The 12,519-nt window shown below is 37.6% G+C and overlaps 1 long non-coding RNA gene across 2 annotated transcripts; it reads left to right on the top strand.

Moving 5' to 3' along the window:
• The first annotated feature begins 579 nt into the window (after nt 1-579).
• On the top strand, nt 580-8,113 carry LOC103479156 (uncharacterized). 2 transcript variants are annotated; one of them, XR_535909.3, is made up of 3 exons: nt 580-7,228; nt 7,312-7,424; nt 7,510-8,113. It is a non-coding gene; the product is annotated as an uncharacterized LOC103479156 (long non-coding RNA). The 2 variants fall into 2 exon arrangements; XR_535908.3 differs by having other exon boundaries at nt 588-7,228; nt 7,513-8,113.
• The last annotated feature ends 4,406 nt before the right edge of the window (nt 8,114-12,519 follow it).

Raw genomic sequence — 12,519 nt, 5'->3', positions numbered from 1 at the left:
TTTTAACTGAATTTTAAATAGAAATTGTTTCTTTAAGTGGATTACTCGTAATCTGTATTTTTGTTTAATTTGAATTCATTTTCTTTATAACTTTCTGTATAGAAATCTGACAAGTTACACTTCCTTGTGTGTTGTACTATAATTTTTATGGTAAAATTCTGGTAAGAACAGTGATCAGTAATTTACCATAAAGTTTTTGGGGTTTTTTACAATAAAATGTCAATATGTCATACAGTCTGGCCATGTTTTTCACTTAGGTAGATATGCCTCAGGCAGTATGACCGTATTACTACAGCAAAACTACATTTTATTTTTTTATTATTTTTAAGAAAATACGGTATTTTACCGTATTTAAAAGATACGGTAAAATACTGGCAGTTTTGGTTGCCAGAATTGTACCGTATTTTAAAAATACGGTAAAATACTGCAATTTCAAAATACGGTAAAAAACTGTCAGTTTTGGTTGCCAGTATTTTACCGTATTTTGAAAACACGGTAAAAACTGTCAGTTTTGGTTGCCAGTATTTTACCGTATTTTGAAAACAGGGTAAAAACTGGCAGTTTTGGTTGCCAGAATTGTACCGTATTTTAAAAATACGGTAAAATACTGCAATTTCAAAATACGGTAAAAAACTGTCAGTTTTGGTTGCCAGTATTTTACCGTATTTTGAAAACACGGTAAAAACTGGCAGTTTTGGTTGCCAGAATTTTACCGTATAAAGACGGTAAAATTCTGGCAACCACAGCAACCAGTTTTTTACTGTAAATTGAGGCCGTTTTTGTTTTTACAGTGTGGAGTCATAAATAAAAATGCTGCATGGCATCAGCCACTTCCACCTTATTGCTGAGCGTTCTGAAATGATCTCATCCCTTTATGATTATGCTTCTTTGCAAAGCTCCAATAGAGTTAAAGCATGACCTCATATTTTCTTAATAGCTCTGACCCAAGTTTAACTGAGTGGCGCCAGGTGGATCTAAACTAACCTCGTTTCCTCATAGCCGGCATAATTAATACCTAATCATATTCCGCCATTAAAATCACAAGCTTCTGGCTGCTACCAAACCAAAAATGAAGACCTACAGACGTCATGCAGAGACGAGACAAAATCAGATTCCTGACATATGCTCAAACTCATAATTCACATGATAGAAGACTGAGAGAGCTGCATGGGGGGAGCATGTGGCTGAGAGGAGGGAGGCCTGCAAGCCGTAGCGCATTCCTCCCTTCTGCACATAGGGTGATTGATGCTGGGTGTCAAGGCAACATCTTGTCTGGGGCCCAACACACAAGGGGGCCTCACAGAGCAATGATGGACGAACCTGTAGATGATACCTAAAAATCGAAGCTGGCACATATAGCGCATTCCCAGCTCTCTATCTTAACCTGTAATGTATAGTGATTGAAATTTGTTTCGCAGTCCACTGCCACAGACAGTGATGGATGCCAAAAAGGAAACACAGGGAAAGAGTAGAGGAGAGAGTCTGTGTGCATGCATTTTACATTTGTTGGGCACCTGAACACTTTCGCTGTAGACAAACACAACCAATTCTAGGTGGAGGAGCTCAGCAATTAATGTTAGCAGCTAACACTAGCAGATAACATTAGCAGCTAACGCCAGCTATCCAAGTGAAGACTGAGCAGCAAAAATAGCATAAATAAAGCAGAAGACATGGAAGAGATTAAATGAACACTAAGTTTCATGTCAGGGGAACTGACCAAGTTAACGCTGCAGCAGGAGCGTTTCCTCAAAGTTGTAAATGAGGGGAAGTCACTACAAACAACACTGACAGAACGGGATAAGAATAATTCTTTGCTTCAAGAGAGAATTGGAAAACTGGAACAATACAGGCAAAGAGAGTATTTGGTGATTACAGGACTTGAAACTCGACAGTGAACATATGCCAGAGCGACAGCTAATACAGATTCAACAGAGGACCTACAGGGAAAAACTGCTGGAGCAACTGGTCGTGGGTTATCTTCAGAGTCGACATAAACATACAAAGGGAATCAATATCTATTTGTCACGGAGGAAGTCTGAGCAATCCGGAGTCGCTATTATAGTTCCATTCATCAGCAACAGAGAAAAGATGTCTTAATGCACACATAAAAAAATGGAAGGGAACAAACATGTTTATAAATTAAAATTAATAAAAAAAAAGGGAGCTTACAAGCGAAGCGAGGAGGTTAAGAAGTCAGAAAAATGGAACATGGAGTGGGGATAGGAATGTATGGATTTGAGATCAAGCTGGAGCTATGAAGATACTCAAAGACTTGGGAGAACTTGATAAGTAGACAGAGGAAGACAGAACCATGAAGCCTGTTACTAAAAAGCCACAGATAGTACAAGGACAGAGGTCATGAGAGGCAGTAGGTTAGACACACATGTTTAATGGTCTAACATGTTTTCACATGGACAGACATATGATGAACTTAAAGATAGAGCTAGAAAAAGATGTTGATCATTGATTTCTCAGAATTAAAGAGTTTAAATATTATACACAGGAACGATTTAACAATATACTACAGAGCACTGTCTGTAATTCATTTCAATAGTAGCAGTTTGAATTGGAGTCTAGTAAAAGTAACTGATTAAATCAACTCAGTAAAAGTTTTAATGTAATTGTAGTAACAGAGACTTGGTGAAAGGAAACTGATATAAAAGAAGTTGATGGTTATCAGTTATATTATACAAACAGAATTGAGAAGAAGGAAGTAGTTGTTCTATAAATAAATGCAGATTATATATAATGATGATGGTAATATTGACTATGATTCATTTGTCAATCTGTTGACTAGTTTGTATAGTAAGAATTGTAAGTTAACCAAAAAAGAAGGTAATATCAAGACAATTATTAATAAACTCTGGATGGCCAATAGTATAAAAAAATGCCGGCAAGAACATAGATTATATGTTTAGGATGTTTTAAAAAATCAAGATTCAGAAGAATGTGATGTCACTGCGTCCTCTACTGCACAAGTGGAACACCTTTTTGCAGTTCACACAGGAGATCACATGAAAGTTGTATATTTTTGGAAATGTGAACAACGCAAAAAAATCTGATTTCACAAAAAATCTGAATGCCAGTTTGAACCCCCATTCTGTCTATAGATGTTGTGTTCTTGAGCAAGACGCTTCATCTGCCTTGTCTTTAGGAGTGAGAGGGTCCAGTGGCTCCGTTTGCATGGCAGCTATGTAGCTTACCACCATCAGTGCATTGTCCTCTGTACTACTGGACATAGCATCAGCATTTCTCTTTTACTCTGTCTACCTGAACTTGAAAATCAATGGCAAAAGGTAAGGCTGCATGTTCTCTAAAGCATGCATATGGAGAATGTTGTTTTCCAAATGCTATGAGTTTGTCTTTGTTTTGAAATCTTTTTTAGGCTAATAATGAAGAGATGATCACACTTGATGTTGCTGTATCTTCAAATATCATGGTTCCTAAAGACAGGTAATAATGGGCAACAATCAGTATCAGCAACTCAGAGCTTTACAAACTCCTGAGATCAGCTCGGAACAGCTGCAGCTCTATTAATTACAGGAACATTATTCGCTATTTAACTTTTGCAGGTGTCTCAGTCAGACATTTGCAGGTTGTTGTTGTTGCTCAGTCAAATGACTCACATGGCTGTCCTCTGTGTTCACTGCCATGTGAGTACCCTGCTTTATATGAGCATGTATGACACACAGTGAGCTCTTGTGTGACCTCCCCTCACATGTCACACATTCACATGCTCTCCTAAACCCACACATGACTAAAGACCTGTGGGCTTATCTGGCTCAATGTACAAGGAATTATTGTTGATGAGGCTTTGTGGAGATCTTCATTTAAAGGGGTAGTAATCATACCATGACTTGTCATGGTATGTGTTTTCCAGGCACAACTTATTGCACAATCAAGTAACTATATTACTTTCAGTTGTTATAAAAATGACATATATATCAAATATATTCAACGCCTAGACATTGGGCCTCTGTCTCTTTAAAAAATCCTGCTCTATCTGAAACTTTGCCTTCAGGAAGTCATCAAACATAGCTCCCCTGTTAATCCTATAACGGTGTTTTTTGTTGTTTTTTTTTACCAGTGTTGCTCTGAGACATGGCTCCTATAATGAGCTCAGCAGATGAGCTTTTCCACCAGGAATTTGCTAATTACTTCTGGCTAGTCTGAAGGAGCTGAGCGGGTAAGATGCAGCAGAAGGGGGCTCTGTGAGGCCAAAGCTTGGAAACTGTTGCTCCCAAGTGTTTTGTACGGCTGAGTGGTTGCCTTGGAGATTAAAAGATTTCTCAAACATGCATAAAATAGTCAAAACAACACTCCCGGTATGGTTTTGATGAGGGAACATCATTATAACATGATGTAAAGCTCAAAAACATTATTTTACTTCCACTTTTGAGACATTAAAATTGCAAAGTGATTCTTTAGGAAAAGTGTTATGCTTGCATGAAGGTATTGAATTGTCAGATGATCATAACCAGGAACCAGCAGCTCACTCTGTCCTTCCATGCATGCTCCCTCTGCGTCTTCTGAGTATAACATACCTGATGACAAACATAAGTCCACTTTGGTGTATTGTTAGCCAATTACATTGACTTGTCATGGTGAATCTTCCAGTAGCTGATGAATATTAGATGGAAACAGATAATAAATTGACTGAGGAGGCCTCCCCCTACCAATGCTTCACTCAGCAGTGAAGCATTGCCCACTGAGACTACATCCAAGCTGCTGAAAGATTTTCTCACAATTGTGCGCATGGTGCAGCATAATTGTAAGTGGATTTCATGCAACTCTGAGAGTAAAAAAATAAAACAAGTGTGTAGTTGTCTACAATTTTGTATCTGTGTGCCAGAAAGAAAGAACAGCAGAGGAAGGTTTTTTTTTTCCTCTGTCCATATCTGCAAAACTTCAGCTGGATTTTACAGCAGTTGCCTCTTCATCATGAACAGAACTGGATTGTGTTTTAAAGCAGTAGCTGAAAAATGGGGATTTCAGGGCTTACACCTTCTGCGTGTGAGCAAGGCATGTTATGGAGGGGAGAAAAAAGCTGGCATTTACATGACTCAGGAATATGATCCAGGCATGTTTAAGCCAGCTCTGTAAGCACACATGTAATGGAGTAAACCAGGATGAATAGCTGAATTCATTATGGAATTACTTAGCTTATGTTTATTCATTAATGGTTCAGAAAATCCTGTTCTGACTTTTAGATTCATATAGTCACAGTCTGTGGTGTAGAAAGTAAACAACTCTAATAACCAGTTATCTTTTTCCAGAGTTTAATGTGAAACAGGAAACCTTCTGAAAATGCAAATAAACTCTACACTGTAAAAAAAGTCAGTAAATTTAAATCAAGCTTCTGCTATTTTTGCACGTTGAGGAGGAGGAGAAGGAAACACATCTCTGCATCACAGGTGAGCTCCTTTCACAGTTTTAACTGAAGTTAGCTAACTTTAACCAACTGATAAAGAAATGTGTAATTTCTGAGCCATGCTGTTTATGTACATGCACTGCAGCTAGACATTTCTGCTATATGGAACATTTAATTTTCCCAGATGCAACACTTCCATTAATGTTTCTGTAGGAACGACTGCATATATTATATTTCTGGTCTACTTTAGACTGCATGTGCTTAAAGTTATTGTTAATGGCAGAAGCAACTTTTTCAAGTTTGGTTCAGTAATTCATTTGAATTACTTTGTGAAATGTTCATGCATACAAGTTAAATCTGTGAAGAACACGTTAGCTTTTGTTTCAATACTTTGGTAATACTTGGAAGTATAAAGCTTGGCATCAGAGCTAATATTTAATATTTTCCTTTGATCTCTTGACTCTCACCCCCAAAATACTTGCACTAAAGTCACTGGGTCCATGACAGTTGAAGGGTTTTAAGATAAGGAAATTTAAATATTAATATTTTACAGTTTTTCTCAGTTTGGGTGCATTTCTCAGAACAGAATTGAAATTCTTAAAACTACCTGTTCAATCTTCAAATTACTGTGTCACTTCTGCACATCAAAAAATGAGTTTCTCATTCCTTTTGCAAGTTTTGCTTTTGTACATCATGTAGCTGATTATGTGCACTTCTCTGCTTTCCCCTCCGTTGTAATTTGCTTTCATCGTGTTGATCAAAATATGTTAAACGTGTCTGTGTTGAATTCTCAACTTCCAAAACAGCACAAGTTCATTGTGTAAGTCTTAACATGTATAAGTCTTAAAGTTGTCATAATGTCAATCATATTTTAATTAATGATTCCAAGGGAGTCCTGAGTTTCTCTAACAGGTCAATGTATGAACCATTAGCTCAACCAACGATCAATCAGTTTTCTGAAACAGATTGAAAGTGCATCTTGTGAACCATCAGTTGGCAACAATATGGTCTATATAACCAGAACACAACACAATGTTACATTTCTGAGAACTGATGAACAAGTATCTGGACAGAGTGAACAGCCAGAGAGAAGAAGAGGAGTGAGGCTGAGGAGGAAACAGTTGGGAGGGAAGCAGAAGAAGAGTCAGAAGAGGCTGAGGACATCTGCCAGTTTCCATCAGTCCAACATCAGGATATGGCTGCAACCCACAACATGATGCTGATATAGGTTCTCCCACCCTACTGTTCATTCCTTAACCCCACTGAGGAATCTTTGTCAGCATGACGATGGAAATTAAAATAAATGTAATGCAATTACTGTATGTAATTTCTACAGCACTGTACAGTTTTCCATGAGGAGATTGTCCTGTGGTTCCTTTTCTGCTTTTTTTGTTCTCTGCATTTCTGTCTTTTTCTTTCTGAATCACATGGTCCATCAATAAATTACAGCAAAAGCATAAATGTGAATTTTGTAGTCTCTTCCCATGACTAATCAATTCTTATCGTAAGTCTTATCTGTACATAAAGAAACTATAACTTATTATTTTGAGTCACTGATATGTTAACTGACAGAATTTTAAGAGCTGAACTAAGGAATTTTCAAGCAAATAAATTCTATTTTTGCTGTTTCTGCAAATTGTTTCGAGAAATGCGCTTACTGTTACTGAGAAATGCACCAAAAGTGACTAACTAACATAGAAAAACTAACATAGCATAAATCGTCTCAGGTGTATCTATTTGTTTGCCTGTATGAAAAGTGTACACATTTCCAGCTTTGTTTCTGCTAGCTTGCAGGAATAGTAACTTACATAAATGGTTGAAGACAACTTATTGGCCTTCATGAGACTCAGATAAATGGTGAGTATGTATTTCATAAATTGCCTAAAACAGTTATTTGTTTTTATTTATGTTTTTTGTTTGTGTATTTCGTCTGGTTGCAGAGAGGATCACACCTGTCGACAACAAACAAAGGTTTAAGAACTACTGAATTTTCAGTCAGAAATGATCACACTGCCTGGTTGAAGTACCAGTCTCCATATGCAAGTCAACAAAGGTGAAATAAACATTTAAGCAAATGGTGCTTTTATATGATGTTCATGCAGTGCATCTTTCTAACTTTTGCTTTGTTTGTTTTCCAGCAGAGAGGAAACACCTGATTGACAGCATGCGAGTCTCAATTTCAACCTGTGACTGGGAAGACCACAACCATCCTGAGCAAAGTCTGAACTCATTGACTTGTGACTCTCAACCCAGAGCAAGAATCCTTTTATCACCGATTTTTCTTCTACAATAGGTTATGTCTTATGTGGACACATGCTGTTTTTTTGTTTGTTTGTTTTGTTTTCTAGATCTCAGTATATACCGTGAGGAAACAGGACAGAAAATAGAATTGTTTTTTTTTTAACTAAATTTTTAAATAGAAATTGTTTCTTTAAGTGGATTACTCGTAATCTGTATTTTTGTTTAATTTGAATTCATTTTCTTTATAACTTTCTGTATAGAAATGCTGACAAGTTACATTTCCTTGTGTGTTGTACTATAATTTTTATGGTAAAATTCTGGTAAGAACAGCGACCGGTAATTTACCATAAGGTTTTTTGGGGGTTTTTTACAATAAAATGTCAATATGTCATACAGTCTGGCCGTGTTTTTCACTTATGTAGATATTATGCCTCAGGCAGTATGACCGTATTACTACAGCAAAACCACATTTTAATTTTTTATTTAACATATTTTAGGAAATACGGTATTTACCGTATTTGGAAAATATGGTAAAATACTGGCAGTTTTGGTTGCCAGAATTTTACCGTATTTTAAAAATACGGTAAAATACTGCATTTCCAAAATACGGTAAAATACTGGCAGTTTTGGTTGCCAGAATTGTACCGTATTTCTAAAATATGGTAAAAAACTGGCAGTTTTGGTTGCCAGTATTTTACCGTATTTTGAAAAAAACGGTAAAAAATCTGGCAGTTTTGGTTGCCAGAATTTTACCGTATTTCTAAAATATGGTAAAAAACTGGCAGTTTTGGTTGCCAGAATTTTACCGTCTTTATACGGTAAAATTCTGGCAACAACAGCTGCCAGTTTTTTACCGTAAATTGAGGCCGTTTTTTTTTTACAGTGTACAGCATGAACATTAAATGTACATGCTAGTAGTGAATCTTTCACATAACCAAAACAAAAGTTTTGTCATTTTTTAGTTTAGTCCCATAGTCCGTAAATATAATCTTATATTTCAGGGTTGCAATATAACCCTGAAATATAAGGATTATATTTCAGGGTAAAGCTGATAAACATCAGCTTTATGTTGATTCATAAAGCTGATGATGTTTTCTACTGTTGCTGAAAAATGATGAAAAAATTATAAAAAGTGAATCAAATATATAGATTATTTTCATGCTGGATGTACATTTTTAAGACAGTAATGTTGCAGTGAGCAACATATTGGTCACTTGTCACTAAACAAATCCAGTCCACTGCTTGGTGACAGTGACAGATAATCAATGTTGATAATGTTGGTAACCTGGGCTGCTGGTTAATTGGGCTACATCTTGAGCTTGTATTTTATATACTGTTCATAAATGAACAGGGTCTATTGATTACTGCATGGTGTGCTTAAGCCTTGCTTAAGACTGTAGCCAAGGGAAATATACAGAGTAATTAAAGCATTTCTGGAACGTCTTGAGTTGTATTTCACTTCTTCTGGCAGACTGCTTTACCACACAATGAGATGGAGACCTAAACTGCTGAACCCATTCAGCAGCTCAGTATTCTAAGAAATTAACAATTAAGATTTTTTTAGCCTGAATTTGACTTTTTAGATCATGTACTTTGACATTATCAACAGTCTAAGAGACTTTTAAATGTAGAGCAACATATGCTTTGAGGTGACGTGTTGTGAATTGGTGCTACATACATATTGAATTGCGTTGAACTGAATCATATTAATTTGAACTTAAATTATCATCATCACCTTTATTAAAGACACAAATAGGTCCATATTAAAAAATATTTGACCGAATTAACTAAACTGAATTTAAATTAACTGAATAGAACTGAATCGAACTGAACTGAATTATATTAAGCTTAAATCCAGCTCTGCTGCTCGTGACAGAGAGTTTACATTTTACCAAATGTTTTAAGTTGCGCATTGAATTAAAAAGGCATGAAACAGAAAGAAAGAAGGAAGTCCGATACTTCAGCTTCATTAACATGCACGTTAATATGGGACCGGTCAGGCCCCAAGCATCACCTTGTCTCATGTTAAAAGAGAAATACAGCGGCTGACAGAGCCTTTGGATTACTTATTGATGAGTGAGTGGATAGGATGACAGGACAATGTGAAACGAGAAACTGTTCACAGGATAAGGTGGATGGGGAGGCAGTGGCAGTGGTGGCAGCGGTGTGATTTAACATTTCAACAATATCACTTAAAAAGACAAGCCTGGCCCCGGCGTGGGCCCAAATGGAGTCACTGGTAAGGTAAGGAAGGAGGCAGAAAGAAAGGAAAAAAACGATGCCGAGAGATCCCATGCCACATGGGAGCAGAGAGGGAGAAAACTGAGAAAAAAAGGAAGTAGGGGTTACATTTCCACTCAAAACTTAATTATGTATGGAGGGGCAGCTGGAGAGAAAGAAGTGAAGAGGAAAAGAAGTTAGTACCAACCTAACTAAAGGGATGATGTGGCAGGTGGAGTACAGGGAGGAACAGAAAGGGTGCAGAAGATAAAACGTAGCTCTTACAAATATAGCTTAAAGGCTGTATTTGTTGAAGAGTTTCTGTGCAGTTATTATCGGTCATAATTCTCTTACCTGTGACAGAAAGATGTCATAATACTTTTGAGTGTGACGGAAAGTAAATAAGTTACAGTTTAAAAGAACTCAAACTGAAAATCTTCATTATCATGGGAATATAACAAGATGCAGTGACGTTTGGCCCGTAGGGGGCGCTGCATTCCTGACGTTTGGGGTGGGGGAAAACCTAAAAATTACGTTTTAAATGTTATTTAAAACATTTTAAAATAATTGTATTATTCTGTTTTCCTTACCAGTGTGTGCCTAAATGTAGTCTGAATGATTTACACAACATTTCCACAAACTGACTCAAATGTCAGTTCCACCAACTGACACGACATTTCCACCAACTGAATTCAACAAATGTGGGGGGGAGAAACGTTTCCATTGAAGTTTTGCAAAATACACTAATTTTGTTGCAGCTGAAAAACCACCTCATACTAGTGCAAACACTTTATCAAAAAACATGTTTTTTTGTTTTGTTTTTTAAATGGGCCTGTTTCCATTAAGCAAATTTATTTTCATAATTCCAATTTGCGCAATATCATGGTCAGTGGAAACTCAGCTGCAGTTGCATCAACCCAGCAACAGAGTTGCAAATGTGGGGTACATGGCACATAACGTGCCAAGAAAATGATGAGTTGGAAATGTTCAATCAGAGGCAGCCGGCTGGTCTGGTGATCAACGTGTGTAACAGTCCAGTGTTAATGTGTAGGAAGCATTGTTTTCTTATAATTTGTTCACCTCTGAAACAGTTCCATGCTAGTTAAGCCCAGTCACACATGAGCAAGATGAAGGAATGGAAGGAGTGATGGGCAAAGATATAAGGAGAGAACAATTGGGAGCAGCTGTGAAAAAGCAAGCAGAGTAATTGTTTTTTCTGGGCCAGCCCACTGCTGAGTCTCTACTCATCTAATTTTTCTCCCTGTACTCTTCTTGCACACCGAATGACTTGTTAACACACATACAGTATGCACACACACAGTCACATACATCTTGAGCCCCGGTTTACTCTGTAGCGCCTCCTTTCACTGCAGTTTAATTTTCTGGTTTGTTCTTGTGATGGCTCTTCCTGAAAATGAAGGGGGTTATTCCCGTTTGTGCCGCGACCACACACACAGTGGCGGAGCCAGAGGGGGGGCCAGGGGGGCCAGTGCCCCCCCTGTCATCTGATTGGCCCCCCCAGTGGCCCCCCCAGATGATTGACATGTAACAGCACCAGGCTATTCCTGTACATTATTTGGAATCATTCTAAGTCAACCTAATATCTAAAGAAGAAAAACAATAATAAATATATCAAAAGAAAATGTATAAAACTTTTTATAAGTCCATGTGATGACATAAATAAATAGATTTAGATCAGGCGCGATACCAGCCTCCTTTGTACTCATAAAAACAAGCTGAAATTCTTGTCCTGGGTGTTTCAGTTGTGCTGCGCTGTGGTGCAACTCAAAGGCTAAAACCCTTCATACCTGGTGGTTGTAAAACACCAATAAGTTATTTATTGATCCTCCGCAAAAAAAAGAAAAAACCGAAGAGGGGCCGACGATGTTCTAGTTTGGATCAGAGGTGGCGCTAGAGTTTTTTCGTTGTCCGTCAAAGAAAAAAATAATTTTATTTCCAATTTGTAGTCATCAAACGAAACATTTATTATTTCTCTGTTGGAACGTTTTTGAAATCAGGTAACAATTCACGAAATGACGTGATTAGAAGACGACAGAACTCTGATCGTTTCCTGATCTCGCACTCACTTCCCTCAGCGGGAGAAAAACCCCGCAGAAGCGGATCAGCTGAGCTAGGAGCTCCAAAGTCTCTGGTCCGTTAAAGCGTCCAGATCAGAGATGATTCTCTGACTGATATTGTTCTTAGTATGATTAATAATGAGCTCCACGATGTTCTTTGTGCGTAAAGTTGAAACTGTCTGCGCACCAAGTGGTCAGCTGACCACAGTCTGGACAGAAACCAGCGGACTGCTCTCTGTTCTTATCAAGACGAGGCTGAGGAGGGAATCTGACATATTAACTAGTTTTTACTGGTTTTGTTTTTAAAACACCATTAACTAAGCAGTGTAACTATAAATTGTATATTTGGCGTTTGTCATCTCATGTGTGATTAATTGGAGCGTAACGGTGGAGCATTTACGCGCATTTATTGCCCAGCGCACTGCGCTTGTTTCTGCCTAACGGATCTGCACTTTAATGTCTTTCCTCTCTCAACAGTCAGATGTTATTCCTCTACTTAAACTACAATAAGTAGATCACATTCTCTTTAGGTTTTCTCTGTGTGCTGCAAACTCATTAAATGTAAAGTCATTAGAAGCCCGAACCACCATCAGGCAAATAATTCTGGTC

This window comes from Poecilia reticulata, chromosome 17, assembly GCF_904066995.2.
Source record: "Poecilia reticulata chromosome 17, P_reticulata-male-v2, whole genome shotgun sequence".
NCBI lineage: Eukaryota > Metazoa > Chordata > Actinopteri > Cyprinodontiformes > Poeciliidae > Poecilia > Poecilia reticulata.
The sequence above is the reverse complement of the archived record's forward strand: the minus strand, read 5'-3'. Positions and strand labels throughout refer to the sequence as shown.